The 17,148-nt window shown below is 42.0% G+C and overlaps 1 protein-coding gene across 20 annotated transcripts in view; it reads left to right on the top strand.

Annotated features, from left to right (window-relative positions):
• Positions 1-17,148, top strand: part of Tcf4 (transcription factor 4) — a 336,672-nt gene that overhangs the window by 251,748 nt on the left and 67,776 nt on the right. Inside the window, exon 1 of one of the 20 annotated variants that reach the window (XM_051163546.1) lies at positions 13,228-13,382. The exons of the other annotated variants lie outside the window; for them this stretch is intronic. The gene's annotated coding sequence lies outside the window, so the exon portion shown is untranslated. Of the gene's footprint in view, positions 1-13,227; positions 13,383-17,148 lie in introns of those variants that run through there. 20 annotated transcript variants of the gene reach the window in all.

A 17,148-nucleotide genomic window follows, 5' to 3' on the forward strand; every position in this document is an offset into this window, starting at 1 on the left:
TGTATGTGTGCATTCCCAGACCATCTCGAAACTTCTGTCCCTTCTCTGCCACTGTGAGAAATGTTGCAATGTCCTTTCTTTATCATGGGCTTTGTCCATGGTTAGCACTGCCATCAGGAAATTCATCGTGAAGAGACCAAAAGCCCCTTAATTCCTGTTCTGATGAGAACATACCAATTTTTCTATAGTGGCTGGGAAGTTTTCTGAAGTTGTTTGAATTAGGGGTAACTTTTACCTGGAGAGGACAGTTGAACAGGAGCAATGTTTGCTCCCTACAGCAAACCTAAGTGCCTGACTCCGAGCACATGCAGCAAGTCATGTTGTTGTTTTTCTTACTCCCCTCCAATACTGTCAGACCTGCTCAAAGGCACATTTGCTCATCATCATTATAAATGAAAAGTGAGGGAGGATCAAGTGTTTTCAGGTTTTCATATGTCTTATTAAATAGTATTTATTCATTGGCCCTTAATACTTTCCAACATTACTCTAAGATGATATGGGGCAAAACTATATGTGATAAAAATTATGCATGGTGACAAAAATGAAATCCTGCATGTTCCAAAACCACTTATAAACTGTTTAGAGGAGGGGCAGAGTCCTATAACAACGATCTGTATACTTCAGAAAATGAAGGAATAGTATCCAATTTGATGGAGACATTTTAATAAAAGAGTTGTATTTTGTAAGCTGAGGCGATGCTGAAAATGTTTAACATGTCGAAATTCCTGCAGACTTTCAAACACTTTTAAATAGATGATAACTTACTTGCTCCATTATCGTGTCATGGAAGGTGAGCAGCACAGATAATTGTTAACGTTTTGTTGAGCAAAGTGATGTTTTTTTTCTGAAGTATAGTTCTTAAAGTTGACTTCCCTCCCTTTGAGACTGCGTTGAGAGGTATGAATAGGCCTTCTCTGAAGTATTAGAGATCTCTAACTCCCAAACTACAACTCTGTACTCACAGGTGGGCTTATATTACATAATCTACTTAGAATATTAAAGTTCCATTTTCTGGGAACACTGTCTTTAAATTCCAAGCTGCTTTTTATTACCTTTCCAGGTTCTTTCAAACACTTCCTCATTTCTTAAGGCCGCCCGGCATTTTATTCCAAATGACCTGGGAAGGGGGGCACTACAGCAGGAATGTGGTGTTTAGAGAGGATGCTGCTTGAAGCTCAGTTCCTTCTCCCCATGGTGGGTCAGAGACTGAGTTAAGACACCTGAGAAATAGGAGGTGGGAGCCCTGAGATGTGATGGCTCCATTTCAACTCCACTGGAAAGATGTAGGATTTGGTTGGCATCCTCCGGGGACCTAGAGCTGTGTGCTGTCCTCCAGGCCAAATTACACTCACTCTGAGAGAGGACACAGTGAGGTAAATGGTGGGACCAAGTGGGGAAGAGTTGAATTCCAGCTGCTTCCATCGTAGCTGAGCGGAAAAAGAACAGGGGGTGTTAGCAGCGGAAGTGAGCATCCTTCTCACCGCCACAAACCTAAGGATGGGATTAGAAAGTACTGAACAACTACACCAATAATGACCCTGCTCAAGTGGGAATTGCTATGTTGGGAAAACTCACCCAGTATTTTTTAAAAAGTTGATGCATTTACCAACCACTACTCTGTTACTGGAGCCCAGTAAAGTTTATCTGCAGTGTGGAAACACCCTTTTTAATTATTTTTTTAAGTCAACCTTCTAGTGAGCATGTCCTGGACTCTCACCTCTTCTTGGATTCTCACCCCTTTGGTTACCATCTTAAAATATTAATAATGGAGGATATTTGGAAGGGACTAGACTTCCACCTCCAAGAAAGGAACAAAATATAAATGTGCTTTAGACTTTCTCCCTAAATTGTGCCTTTTTTTTTTTTTTTTTTTTTTTTTTAAGTAAGGAGAATAACACTGTATTACTCAATAGTTTTTCTAGGGAATAAAGCCAATTAAATTGATGTTACATGCATATTTAAACTCCATCCAGTTAAGTACTGACGTGATTAAAATAATCAAATGCATTACTTAAAAAATTAAAAAGGATAGATTCCATACCCCATTATTTTATTGACTTTTAAATATAAATTGCAGAAATGTTTACATTCTTAATGGCATTATTAAGATAAACTGACAAATCAGAGGGGGAAAAAGTTGATTGGCCAGCACGTTATTATTTCTGCACCTGCTATTACAATTCAGAAGAGCCTAGATGTTCTGAGCAGGGTGGATGTGTTTTTCTTAGGGTTCCTTTGTGTGATGTGGGGGTTGGGGTAAATGTTGAACAAGTATGGTTTCACTTTGTAGTGCCTTTGTGTGTGTTGTTGTGATTAGACGACTGCAGTGTATTTCTCGTGGCTTTGAAATTAGTATGCAAATAATAGAGGAGAGGAAGGTCTCCCTGTACCTGCTGTGTTGAACACTCCCCAACCCCCGCCCCAGCGAGAATGAAAAGTCAGACTTGTAGTAGAAGTTCTTCAGTGGCAGACATGGGCAACTCCTCAGTTTTATCCTGGGTATGTCTAAGATCTGGAAGGGATACTTGAGATTTTTCTTCTCTAATTATGTACCTCCCAGGGGCTTAGGAAGACCTCTGGAAGCTTCTCTAAAACGTGAGTCATGTAGCATCGCCGATGCTTTGCTTGAAGCACCCTCCGTCTCCTTCTGCTCTTCATCTGGACCATCGTTGCCCCCAACATCTAAGCGACCTTTCTCTGTGGCAGAGATGGCAGCATTTGCCAATAGAATTCTAGACTTTGGAGAGTGCTCATAACTCACAGTACAGTTCACACAACCAACTCCAACTTTGTGCATGTGGGCGGGATAACTGACGCTCAGTTCTTGTTTTTCATTTTATTTTATTCTATTTTAAATACTCCATAAGAATGCCACTCCATTCTGTCAGAGGGAATGACATTAGATTTGAATTGAGAGGGGAGAAAGTATGCTGTGGCTAGAGAGAGCATGTAAAGATGTGGATAAAATGCTATTGCTTCCTGAAAGACAGTGGTTACCAGCAACTCACAGGAGTTTAGACTTCGTCCTGCAATAATTGAAACACCCAGACTTTAATAACACTTAATGTGTAGCATGGATCCCACTTAATCTCCCCCTGTCTTCACAGCAAAATGCTTACATAAATGAACTCTCAATTTGAAATCAACTATTTAGCCTAGTCCCTTCCAGAGTTAATACTATTTCTATAATTACACGTGTTCAGCAGTTGCCATAGGGCCACTTCTTAAAGCCCGTGCTCCTCCCTCTTCTATGCAGCCATCTGCCGGTTAGGTGACATGGCAGTGACATGGGAGCCTGGTTTTATAAATTAAAGCAAGTAAGTCCCTTGCCATTGTACTAGCCAGTCTGCTTCAGAGGGAGCAGAAGATAACACTCCATCATATTTTCATTTTGTTGTATTTGCAGCCAAAATATATGTGCTCAAATTGGTTATTTTCAGCCTATGACAGCTGTGAGATTTAAAATGATCACAGCTGTTGTGACTTTAAATTGATTTTTCTATTAACACCTGGAAAAAAAAAAACTCTGTGCTGTATTAAAAACTTCAATGACGCGAGTGTAAAATTAGGTGTGTTGACGTGGAGTCCAGTGACCTCACTTGCCGGAGGTCTCAGGATGCACCAAAGGTCTGGGATGCTGGCAGTGGACCAGCGAACACTGCAAAGAGGTGCTGGGTCGTTCTGTGCGGTTCACTTTGAGAGCATTCACGTCAAGGCAGATGCTCCTGGCACCACTTTACAGTGTCAGTTTTGCTAATAAGATCTTTTAGGATTCAGTTTACTTAATTAACCCCTAGAAAGATGACTTACAGGGATCATCGCGAGAACCTGACCTCTCAGCTGCAGAGGCTGTGTTTTCTTTCAGAGACAACACTGAGAAATACATAACCACACTCACTTGTCCCTTGTGGAGGACAGTTTAGTTTTGTGGCCTTTTCTTCCTCCACTCTTAGTTGATGGACAAAAGGAAAAACAGTAGCAAAGAAGAACCAAATTGTACCTGACTAATTTTAGGTGACCCTTTACTTCATTTCATTTTTTTACATTTTTACAGTCTTTATTACATTTTGGCTCTCTACTTTGCACACCCATTAAACAGCCTTCAAAGTTCAACTGTGATTCTCAGGATCCATTTGTCTCTGAAGTTGTTTCTAGTCTGAAGTCTGTTGGTTATTGGAACATTGACGTAGCAGTGACCTGACAAACAATGCAACCATTCTAGGCCTTTTGGTGTAGTATGTAAAGCTTACAGCTGGCCCGGCGTGGGATTATTCTGGATAATCGTGCCTTCCCAAAGGCATTGTGAATCAAGAGCAATGTAGATTAAACTCTTTGGTTGGCCCTCTGCTTTTCCTCATAACTCAATCAGAATTGGAAGCATGGCAAGTTTGACTGTGATGATGAGTGTACGGCTGGATCAGGGAAAGCATGGATGGCTGGTGGATGGATGGGTAGATTATAAAACTAGACAGTAAGAGATAAGGCCAATTATTTATTGCTCAAACTTGTTTATTCATCAGAAAGTAATATACAATGTGTTGGTTTGGCTATCACGTATAGATTAGAGCGAGTCAGTTGGAAATACTGAACATTTCCACTACATAATCAAAATCACTATAGAGCTGACTTTAAAAGTTCCAAAACAAACGCAGATTGTTGATTTCAAAGCTGCAGGTCACAATATCACATTCAAGATGATCGTGGGTGTAAACGGCTTTGCCCTGCTTCAAGGGGCAGAAGATACTTCTAGAGATGTTTATAGAAAACGTCAGAAAACCCAAATGGGTATTTGTTGCTGACAGACTCTGATTACAAATATGTATCTCTAGAGCAGTGGTGCCTCCCAGGGGACAGATGGAGACAGTTTTGATTGTCACAATTGTGGGGAGGGGGAGGCCGATGCTACTGGCATATGGTTCTAGAGGCTAAACCTGGTACACTGCACAGAACTGCCCCTTAGCAAAGCAGAGGCAGGGGAGTCCTGCTTTACACACGTTGAATCTGGGTATTAATAGTGAATTCTTGCCATGTGAGCCACATATAGAGTTGCTCCCCGCTCCCTCTCTCCCCTTCCTCCTTCCCTTCCTCCCTTCCTCCCTCTCTTCCCTGTCTTCTTTCCCTCTTTCATTTTTATTTCTCTTACCTCTCCCTGCTCTTTCCTAGCCCTCGAACTTTCTCTTCCCTCTTTCCATCTCCTAGCTTTCCACTTCTCTTTCCCTTCCCCTTTCCACTCTTCATTCCCCTCCTATTTCTTTCCCCTTTCCCTTCCCCCTTTCCCTGTCTCTTTTCACCATAACCTTTCCTCCCCTCCAACAAATTTCCTTCTATGCCAACAGTTTTGGTATGTCACTCTCTACTCTAATTGTTCAAATATTTCTATGATTTACCTAGAAGATGTGGTATTTCGTTTGCAGGGTTTGTAAATTCAGTATTTATGAGACAACTGGACTGGCTTCAAAACAGTTTATAGACTGCTGAGTGAAAGAGGGATGTTTTCTCCATGATCTACATATATATATATATATATATATATATATATATATATATATATATGCTTACATTTTATCTCTTAAAATATTGGGAACTCTATCTATGTTTCTTGTTTTATCTGAGGAGGGCATAAAGAGGAAAGGGAATTAGTCTAAAGAATAGTTAATAATTAATTGTATATAAGTATTTGAGGAGAACAGTAAAGGTATTACTTGAATCCATGTTAAATGTCTTGTCTACATTAAAAAAAAGCATTATGAAGATTGAAGCAAACCTGAGAAATTCTTTTCTGCTTTCCTGGTAATGCAGATTTGTACTCTCCTGGCAACCGTCACTGCCCAGTGTCCGTTGTTACTGTACCTTTCTGGGTGTGGTTTAGAAAGTGGTACCAGGACCTTCATTGCTGTCCCTGGCACTCTGTGCATGAAGGGTGAAGGAGCTGATGGCAGACGCTCAATACCTGCCAACTTTTTGAACCTAGATCACCTCAGCTTCTTAGAAGCCAAGCTCTGGAAAGAGTTGCCAAGTCTGACTGTTGGTTGCACACCCTTCACTTTCGGCCTCATGCTCTACAAGGTTCTCCAAAGTTTGCTCAGAACAGACACAACACAGCATTCGAGCACAAGGTGAGCAGCTCGGACTCACAGAGGGCTCACAGATAAGTTTGACTTATTGTTCAGTGCCTTGGTTCATGGCATAGCAGAGTTCAGCCCCCAAAGCACACTGTACAGCGGGCCTGCTTCCTGGAGACCTGACCGCCTTGTGCTTGCACACTTCTAGTGAAGTCCCAGAAAATTAGCTTCAGCTCCACCTCTTCCTGAAATATACCTGTGAGTTGGCTTTTCTTTGGATTGTTTTGTCACATCTTATAGTGCAGGGTTGTGGAGATTCACAGTGAACAGCTGCAGGGATGTCATTTTACCTGTTGTCATGCAAAGGAGTACAGGCTACCATTTTGATAGTAATTTCATTTATTTGAGCATTTGCATTTATGAGAGATGGTGGTTTTTTTTTTGTTTTTGTTTTTTGTTTTTGTTTTTTACATTATCTACTGATTTTAAGGAAAAAGTCATTTAGGGATCATTGATTTGTTTTCAGTTTTGATCAAACACTGATTATCTGCAGTAGGCTTTCAGTATCTCTCTGATAGTCTGTAAGCTCCATTATAATCCTCTGAATAATTTTAGGTTTGTTTTGTTTTTATTATGTATACAGTGCACATCAGATCACCTTATAGATGGCTGTGAGCCACCATGTAGTTGCTGGAACTCTGGAAGAGTCGGTGCTCTTAACCGCCGAGCCATCTCATCTCTCCAAGCCCCTCTGAATAATTTTAAAGCAATAATATGCTTATTATTGATTATAGAATGTGTTTTGAAAAAAACAATTTATGTGATATTTGTGTATTTATAGGTTGTGAAATATTTGTAGAGTTCCTTTCCTTTAATGTTTAGGCAGCAAGCACTTTAAAGCTGTGATAAAACCTAGACTTACTCTTTTATTGTAGTATTAACATTTGCTAAAATATATCTGTAAGCCTTCGGTCCTTCAGAACACGCTCTCAAAGACACTCCATAAAATAGGTGCTCCAATTGTTGTTAGCCCATATCAAAGGCTAACACTACCTTGACTAATGGGGTAGCAACTAGACATGTGTAGCTATTAGGATTTCAATGTAAATTGATGAAAACTAGAAACATTTTAAAAATTAAGTTCCTCAGTTATGCCAGCTACAAAGTCCTCAGTCATATGTCATTAGTATCTCCCTGTCAGATAGCGCAGGGAACTTTTGAATCATCGGAGGATATTTTGTTGGAAAGATCTGGTCTAAGAAATGGAAGCCCTTAGGAATCTTGTAATTTATGAGGTCATATAGATCATGTAGAGCCAGAGTGCCTTCTGCCATCTATTTCAATATTATATTTTGCCTTTTTTAAAATAAAAAAAACTGTAGATAAGATCATGTCAATTCTGAGATAAAAATTGACACTTTTTATGACCCTTGTATTATCTTAAATGATCAAGCCAATTATATTTGTTGCTCTTTCCAGTTAGTTCTTGGTTTGCTCCGTCTTTTTAAAGGATCAGTCCCTTTGTCTGTTTACATAGAGCAGGGACTTTGAACTCCCTTCCCTTGTCTCAACCAATGAGATTCTGTTGGAAAGCATCTGCCATGTCTTAAGGCATCTTTGTAAATCCCTTAGCTTATCGTAGACAACCAATAGATGTTTCGTCGGCCCAGTGAATGTGATGAGTCTGATGTAGACTCCCAGGTCTCTGTACAGTAAGGCAGACCCTTGACTGGAAGCCTCTCATGACCTCCACAGAAGACAGACTGCTCTTATATCTACCCCTGTTGTTCTCATGAAAAGTTACATTTTTTTGGAGACAGCTACTATGCCCTTTGAGGTGCTCGTGAGCAGAAAGAATACTTTCCTTGGTATCTTGGTACCTTATACCTACTGTTCTTGAATAGATGAGAGGAATGATGAAGTTTCCCCATCTCTCCCGGCTGTGCAGACTAGGTGCTTGGCACATGCTCCTGTGCTTCCTTCTTGGGCTTGCTAATGCTGCCACAAACCATGGTTTCTCTCAGTAATAATCATGGTGTCAAGAGGCATTTGTGCTCTGTGCGCTCTTTCAGTTTGAACCATGTGATGCAAATACTGCTTTAAACTTAGCAATGCCAATTTGCATTAATATTTTGGTTTCATATAGCTAGCTATTGCATCTCAGAAACAAGTGCATTTTAATGAGTACTGGCAGAATGATAAAAAGGTTATTCATTAAATACTATTGTAGAAAATACAGCAGTTGGTTGCCAGAAATCATTAAAGCAAACTATAATGTGCATTGAGGCCACAAGGATGCCCCTCTTTAGGAGTATGTGACCCTGTAGCACTCGGTGCAGTAAGAATCAATACTATTCATGAAGGCATGGTGAGTAGGGTTAATTAATATAAAATACAAGCCAAGATACTATTGACACCAGTGTTTATTTTAAGATTTAAACATATTTTTCATGTTGATGTCTGTCATGAGATCATAGGACATCACCTCAGGATTTAATGCGAAGCTCTTCACCAGTCAGGACACAGAGTTGGGAAGCAATGCCTTCTTAAAGCTTGCATTTTGGTCTTAAATCCTCAAGTACTATTTTTCCCCATTTTATGATTTTTCCCCCTCCTCTTTCTAGAATACTTTATGAGAATAGTGAGCAATTTTTTTCTTTCTTTCTTTCTTTCTTTTTTTTTTTTTTTTCTATTGCAGGGTAACATAGGGAAAAATTACAAATTTGCAACTGGCTCTTTAGAAATACACTACTTTAACACATGCGCTCTGCATGCTGCTGCCATGGCTGTCATAGCTTGTGGTTCCTAATTATAATGAGCTTTTTTGGTGGTGTTATTGCAGTTGTTTTTTCCCCCAGCCCCCTCAACTCACTTTTCCCAGAAGAGAGTTCCAAGCCTTTGAAAATTCTCATGATTTTGCAAATCCACTCTATTTTTGTCGAGAATACAGGAAAGTTAAAATTGGCTGGTCGGCTGCCATGTTTTGAATCCAATTTTAAAGCAACCCTTTGCAACCCGGGGAGTGAAGCTGACATCTTTGTATCTGTAATGAAGATAATTACACCTGCAAGGTGACATCACTAGCGAAGTGACAAATGCACTTGAGAACCGAGTCCCCTGTCTCCTCTGAATTCTGTGGACCACTTTTGGCATTTTGCTCCAGACACCTCTTTCATACTTGTCGTCTGAGAAGTTGCTTTCAGATGAATTTACTAAAGCTGACTGACACGGGGTTAAATTAATTCTTTTCTTTATTACTCGAAGTGATACAGGCCGTTCTTGGACTAATGTAGCTTAATTAGTGGTCAATTAAAACTGAACATTGCTGAGTTGAAGCTCTTTGATCAAACTCCCTGGCATGGGCTCCCTTTCTTTAACTAGCCACCATCTTGAATTCATTTGGAATCAGTAGTATAAACAAGTTTAAAACTGGTTCTTTTATAAGAAAGTCAGCAGGCTTGTATAGCTGCGGTTTCCTTTTTTTACTTCTGTAGGCGGCAATTCAAAGGCATGCTAAATGAAAACAGTGCTACACCCTGGAAAAAAAAAAAAAGTACATTTTTAAAAGTAACAGTAAGTAGTCAGTAAGCAGCCAGTGCCCCCAACCCATTTATCTGTAAATAATTAATACCAACTATCCCAATATAAAGGATTCCCTCACTCTTCCACTTGAGGGCCACAGTGATAATAAGTGACGTGCATACAGATACACCTACCTGCCTGTTGCTGGCAGTAGGGGAAGGGTAACTGCTGAAGAGATGGGCCCCGTCACTCCTAAATTCCTTCTTCATTGCTCATGGGATAATATTTCATCTCTGTGCCTTTGAGATTGGGACTGAAATACTATGTGAATTGCTTGCTGATTTTATTATTTATTTTCGGGGACACTGCTCCTGCATTCATAAAAGGGCTGAAGTGGTACAGTTGTGCAGCACGTCACTTGGTTAAAGTCTATAGTACCCTTGGTAGAGTTTTGGTGCCATTATCTTTCTCCCCGCAAAAGGAGGTGGGAATGAGAGGAGAAGTGACCGAGTAGCTAGTGCAGCCTCATCTGCCACCCACCTCCCTGTCTTAATATTTAAAATTCATATGCTGCTCTTGACTAAACATAAACTGATACCATTCAGAAATCCCAGGTTGTGAGAGCTTCACAGCCTGAAACTACCACGGAAGATGGCATTCAGTTAGTTCTGTGTACTTTTAGGTATTAATTAAAACCAGTAGTTTTTGTACTAGAAACCAAAGTAGTAAATTACAATGAAGCAATTAATTTGTTGTCCATAAATGGCTTCTCTGCAGTGTTCACAAGAAGGGGCAGGGGGAGCTTGGAAGTGACCGTGTACTTGTCCCCGCCTCCACGAATGATAAGATTTTGCAGTTTTCATTCCTTATATCCAAAAATTATAGTTATAAACTGTAATTAAAATTAAAAATTTCATCCCTTGACAGAAAGAGAAATTGTTTATAGTCAATGCGCCTTTCAGCATTCTATCTCGCCTTCTCCCTAAAGGGCTGATTAAGGAGAATAATTGGGGATGATAGCGGGAGGAAGACGACAATTCCATTTAATTAAAGATAATTTATTTTACTTTAAATTGGTGATGTCCCACATGAATAAGAGTAGATTTAGCAGATAGATTTATTAATGGGTACTGACATCTCGGTTGACAGAAAAAGCAAACATTTTCTTTCTTCATTGTTTTTATTGCGTCCCAGCACCTGAAATTGCTGTCAGCCAGCTTCCTTCGTTGCTTGTCAGAGCTGCAGGCTTTCCCACCAAATATGCAATTACTGGTTTATCACTAAAACCAACTTGATCCTCTCCTGAGTTTAAAAAAAAAAAAAAAAAAGCCAAGCCCTTGAAAAGCTGCTCAAGTCCTCAGGACTGACATGAGAAATAAAGTTCTCTTCTTAAAGGGTGTTTGCTATGCTGGTTTCCCCAGGGCTAGTACACAGAGTGTAGCATAGTTTGGGCATTTAAATAAGGACCATCACATCGCCGCTGGTTTGGTGGCAGCACACTTGGCTTGAATGGTCCTTCAAAGCAGTTGTCTCTTGAATATTCTGGATAATGAACTCCATAGGAATACCATCCGCAGAGCACCCAGATTCATTTCGATGAGCACGCTGTCACAACTTAGGCCCTTGGTGTGGTCATTGTTGTTCATGTCCCTGCAGTTGTATACAGGTCCTGGAAGTTATAGGGGGAAACTGCGAGTTCAAAAGGGGGTTCAAAGACATATGCAATTGTTTTTCTTTATATTCTTCCCAGTCTGTAATGGCTTCTATGCAACATATGGTTCACAAAATTTGTAAAGCAATTTGTGCCTCTGACAAACTGCCCCCCCCCGACATTTCTGTTTACTCTCTGCTCCGTTGTATTCATAGCTCTTCTTAATATCACATTGTGTACCCCAGCTCAGGTTTTCTGTTGCTCATTCATTTCTGTGTACTTGCCTTGTATATTTCCTGCATTTTTCTTTGTATAAAATGTAGGTCTTGTGACCATTTCTTCCTCTGTGTGACCATTTCTTCCTCTGTGGGTTTCTCATGGCCAGCCCCCTTCATTCTGTGCCACAGCCCCTCTAGTTGAACTTATGGTTATATCTCTAACCTGTTGCTGGCCTTTTCATATAAATGCCCTCTAATCATGAGTCTTTCCTTGTGTTCATGTTTCAGTGGTATGTCTTTCCAGCTTAATATTTAAAATTAATCCATAGTAACCAGTGTTCATCCAGTAAAGGAGAAAAATTAGATTTTTCTTTCCCTTTTGGGGACCAGAGATCATAGTAGAGTTTTTATTTTTATTTTAACCAGATGCTTATATTTTGCTCTCTTCTACAAGCTCACTTTTCAAAACTGATATTAGATCAATGATGGTGTTTTTGAAGGATTAGTTTTTATTAAATATTGCTTTCCATGTTGTATTAACCTTTCCCTCAGCCAAAACATCTTTTTCCTTTTATCTACCCCTTGAACCTGTTGGTCTTAATAATCCAGTCTCTCAGGCCTATGCTTGACTCGGTATTTCCTCCCGCTTTCATCCATCTCTCCTACTGCTGTTGCCCTTGATTCATCTTCTATCTTTTCTTCTTCTATAATTATTGAATGTGTGATGCTCCCCTCCCAGGCCCCAAGTCTTCCAAAAAGATCATGCTGAGAAAGCATGCATTAAATTCTAAATTTTCTCCAGAACTGTGCAGCCATGAGTCAAGGTAGTAGCAACTTAAGGTTAGGCACTCTGCTAGGCTAAAGCAAGGCCGAAAAACCTAGGAGGGCATCATGTTTACAGCAGGTCGTCTCAGTTGTAGTGTTGCACAGTAGGCCTAGCGTGTGTGCACGCATGTGTGAGGGTGTGTGTGTGTGCATGCATGTGTGTGTGATAGGACAATGATTGGAGTTGAGTGGAGAGGGTGAGCCTTGGTCAAGCTCTGAGGCTTTCTGTGAGCCCTTTCCGTTTTCAAGCCCCTGGGAACCTCTTGTCTTTCCCTGTACTTGCTTGACAGATTTGAGAACCCCCTCAGTTACCTGCATGGGATGCTTTTGTGAACCGGGCTCTCTGTATCCCAGGAAAAACATCAGAAATTTTGCAAAATAAATGCCTGAAAGGGAACCTAGGTATTGTGACAAATGCCTTTAACCCCTAGCAGATGGCAGGTAGGGACATGAAGAGGCATGGGACATCAGGAATTAGGAGGCAGCCTCCTTTACATAAGGAGTTGGAAACTAGCCTGGGCTACATGATACCCTGTCTCAATAAAAATAAACAAATGGACCTGAAAACTTAACGGTAGTATCCCATACTGGAAGCACCAACCATTTTGACTCTGTTAAAACAAAACAAAACAAAACAAAAACAAAAACAAAAACAAAAAACAGATTTGGGGATAGAAACCTCTGATTCTGGGGTAAAGGGAGTAGGGAGTGACGAGAAAGAACTTAATAAACATGGTCTAGAGATAGCTCAAGCCAGGGTGACGCCTGGAGCCTGGTCATTTGGGTGGCTGGGCCTGTCCCACCTCCCCTCCTCCTGTACTCCTCCCAGGCTCTTCCTAGGCCCTCCCACCCCCAAGCCATCCCCAGGCCTTGCTGCCGACATCTGCATGTCTGAGCCACATATACGCAGCCTGAGGTCGCCTCTCTGCCTCCCACTATGAATTCTGGGCTGTGGTCCTGCTTATTCTTGTCTGTCAGATTGCAATTCTGATGCTGTCAGCCATGCCCGGCCAATCAGCAAGCACCACTACGGGATGAAACTTAAACAATGCAGATGCTCACAATACAGGGTTATGTTGCGTGGACCACGAAGGGAGAGCAGAGGTAAGGTCTCAGTCTCCCCAAAGTGGTCTGTCCCCAGCCTGCTTGGTCTGACACTTCCTAAGCAACACTGTGCTGCTTTTCCTTGTCGCCATCCGCTTTTCCCTACCTTTCCTCCCTGCCATTCAACAGAACTTTTGTTTTCATCCCCTACCCATGCAACTCCACTCTGTTCAGTTCGGTTATTCATCCCCCTCCCTCCCCGCCTCCCCCTCGCTTAGTGCTGTCATGAACGTGCCTGCATTGCCTCTAAGCAGCAGGACCTTCCTCAGGTCTGTAAAGGGAGAAAGGGCTGCTGGGATCAGGACAAATGTATGGAATCAATAGGCCTTATTACTTTTCCCCACTGCTGGACAGTGGAATTTATCTTCAGGTTATAAACATACTTGGCTTTCGTACCTACTGGGATGCATTGAATTTTAAATTGAGTTTAAATCTTCTTTTTTTGGAACCGGTTTACATAGGAAGGCTATAAATAGATCCGATCTAAATGAGGAGGAATCAGCCCATCTTGAGACTTGGGGGTTGGGAATGGCTCTCTGTCCCTCTGCCTACAGTTGCCAGTGTTAACTCATCAGTCCCCGCTGGCAAAGGAACCATGTGGCTGTCATCTTCCTCTGTTTTAAGTATTTAGTTGGTCCTTTTATAACTTAGAGTGTTTACAGGGTTCTGGACTCCCTCGTCCCATCTGGAAAATATTTCAACTTCATACGATCTATAAGATGGAAATCCCACATATAAGGGGCTAGGCAGAAGGACGAGCGCAGAAAGCATTCGCGCGTGTTTAGACTCAGTTGTTTGCTCAGAAGCGGATGCTGAAGGAATTGGAACAAATAGCTTGTGTTGGGGGGAATGGTTTGGTCCAGGGCTGTACATTCCACCACAGAATGAGCCTTGGTTTGTAAAATTGACGTTCTGTTGTGACTTCCAGATCCAAACAAATCTCTGCAAATTTCTGCCCGATCGAGTTAATAAGAAAATATATACATGCAAAGGCGAGAGCCGAGTGCTACTTGGCGTTTCTGTCAGTGCGGGTGGAAACGAGACGGTTTCACCTACTGTATTAACAGCCAGCCAGCAACTGCCAGGACCTCCAGCGTGCTTCTTTGCATGATTTTTTTTCCTCTCTCCTTTTTTTTTTTCTCTTCCCTTTTTCCTCTTCTATGGAGAACAATGGGATACAGAAAAAGCCTCGGACAAGAAGAGTAGCAGACACAGGAGGGGCTCGTCTTGCTTCTGGTCTCTTGTAGTTGGGCAGTGGTTTCCACTCTCCCACTCTCTCGCTAGTGGGGGGTAAAGGAGGACAGATGTGACTTTCGCAGGAACAGGCTTGTCCTAGCCGGATGTGCAGAGGGACCAGAGGGTCATTCCCTGCTCCAGGCCTGTGATCGGCTTCACACCTGTGCTCATTTCTCCCCCAAGATCGATGACCTTGCATTAACCCGGGGCGACCCTTAGCCTCTGCCTGTTCTCGGGGCCGCGTTCTGAGATTCTCCTCCCTCTCTCATTTACAGGTGGAGCCTCATACACTTGTTTTTTCGTGGTGCATGGTGCACTTAGCAGCCCGGCAAGACCTGCAATTTCATCCCTCTCAAGGGGCCAAGAAAGGGCTGGGGGCGGGGGAAGGGGGAGGGGGGCATAGAAAGAGAGAGAGAGGCTGCTGTTTGCATGTGCTTTTCTATTTTGTGGCTCATATGGTATCAATTACCATTTGATGGCAACGCCAGGCCTGAGGCCCTTTGCATGTTTGTCCTGTGAGAAAGATCTGGAAGAACCGACATATGGTTTTGATTGCAGCAATTGCAGGTTGATAGAATGAGCACAGGGGTGAGGTGGGTGGGTTTTCCTTCCGGCCCTTTCCACTCTGGGTTGCTAATGTGCTTTGCTTGTGGGGCTGGTCTTTTCATCATCCACTCGCTCCCCACCTTCTCTTCTTCTCCACAGTCCTCCACCACCACCACCACCACCACCTCTCTACCACTCTGCTTTCCCTGCCCTGCCTCCTCGGCATGTCCAAATCACCACAAGAAACATGTGGCCCACATTAAGGACCTTCAATTAAAACAAACAAAAAGAATTGTCCACTAGTCTGTTAAAATCCTAGAGCAGGTCATTCATTCATGATGGTCAGGAGCGAGCGAGCATGCTGAAGCTACAAGCGAGTTGGGGTAGCGATCAGGTCCTTCCCCTAGAAGGTTATAGGACATGTTTTTAAATGTCTGTTAGTTCATGTTGTTAAACATAGAAATTAAGCTGAAAAATAGTAGCAGTAGACGTGTGTGTGTGTGTGTGTGTGTGTGTGTGTGTGTTTTAAAAAGACACTCCTTGGAAATTGTTTTCGCTGGTGCCATCAAGGGGCAGGGGATGACATGAAGGAGTTCTGTCCGATTCTATCATGACTCATCCGCCCTAAGACGGGGAGCAATATTACCTGTGAGCATTTCTCCTTCAGTAAAGAAATACTTGGAGACCTGTCAGCCACACAGGGATCTTCTCCCTTACTGGATTTGTGCCGGCAGGGGTTGCCCAGGAAGAGACTCCTCATTACTGAGGGCCTAGCAGGGGCTGCATCTCTGATAGGCCACAGGAAGCTGTACTGAGGAACTAAGAGAAAGAACATTACAGACATGTTTCATGTTGCCCAGAAATATTTTCTGGGATGCTTTTGGCCTCACACACACTCTGCTCCATAGACTGATAGCCTATCAAGTAGAAATTGCCCTTTTATTCCAACCGATTATATCAGAAAATAATACATGCAATGAGTAGTTTACATAGTTTGAAAGGCAATGTGGTATCTTTTGTATATTTGTTTCTATTAATAACTTTGTTCAGTTGAAGACCAGAACACCCCTAATCACAAAACCAGAAAGGTACCCCTAATAAAAGTTTTGAAAATATGAGATTAGCTAGCTGTGGTGGCTCAAGCTATTAATCCTAGTGTGGAGGAAGCAGAGGCAGGCAGATCTCTCTGAGTTCCTGACTGGCATGGAGATGTCTACATATTGGATTCTATAGAGACAAGAAAGCATTTCTTTCTGATGATTACTATGTTTTGAGATGTTTGCCCAAGCTGACTTCTTTTCTATGTAGAAGCCTCCTCACTTTGTAAAATGGCTGAGTTTTGCATGTTTGATAATGGTACTTGTAGTCTTACAAGGGAATAAATGCTAGGATGCCTTTTCATTCAAAGCAACAAGCAGTGAGTTGATTTACTCTCCTCACATACTTTAAAAGCTGCTATTTGGATATTTGACTAATTTAATGTATACATATAGAAAGATTAAACATTGCTACCTCTTGTTTGTACCACTGCTATCTGTTTTTGAGGGGGGGGTTGTATTGAAAAGTCCAATGTGATAACTTACACACACACACACACACACACACACAGAGAGCACCAGTGGCTCATCACTGCAAACAGATCTGTGCATAGGTTGCCGGCTCATCTTGGAACGTGCCAGGTCACTTAACAACAGCTGTGCTAGAGAGATGTCTGATTTGAGAAGGCATTTTGAGTTCTCAGTCCTAACACTGGTCTGGTTTTGAAGTGGAAAATGCAAATATGCTTTCTGGAAAAGTGCTATCTCCACCTTGAAGCAGGTATGGGTTAAAATCTCTCAAGGCCGCCTCAGAGTACCCAGCATTGCTAACCTGCCTCCCCACCCAGAGGACACAGAGTCTGCTGGGAAATGTGGCCGTGTGTAAGACCACCACAGGGGCAGAAGGTGCCAGTCCTGGCAGCCTCTCTGCCTAATGCCCGATATGA

This window comes from Acomys russatus, chromosome 20, assembly GCF_903995435.1.
Source record: "Acomys russatus chromosome 20, mAcoRus1.1, whole genome shotgun sequence".
NCBI classification, from domain to species: Eukaryota; Metazoa; Chordata; class Mammalia; order Rodentia; family Muridae; genus Acomys; species Acomys russatus.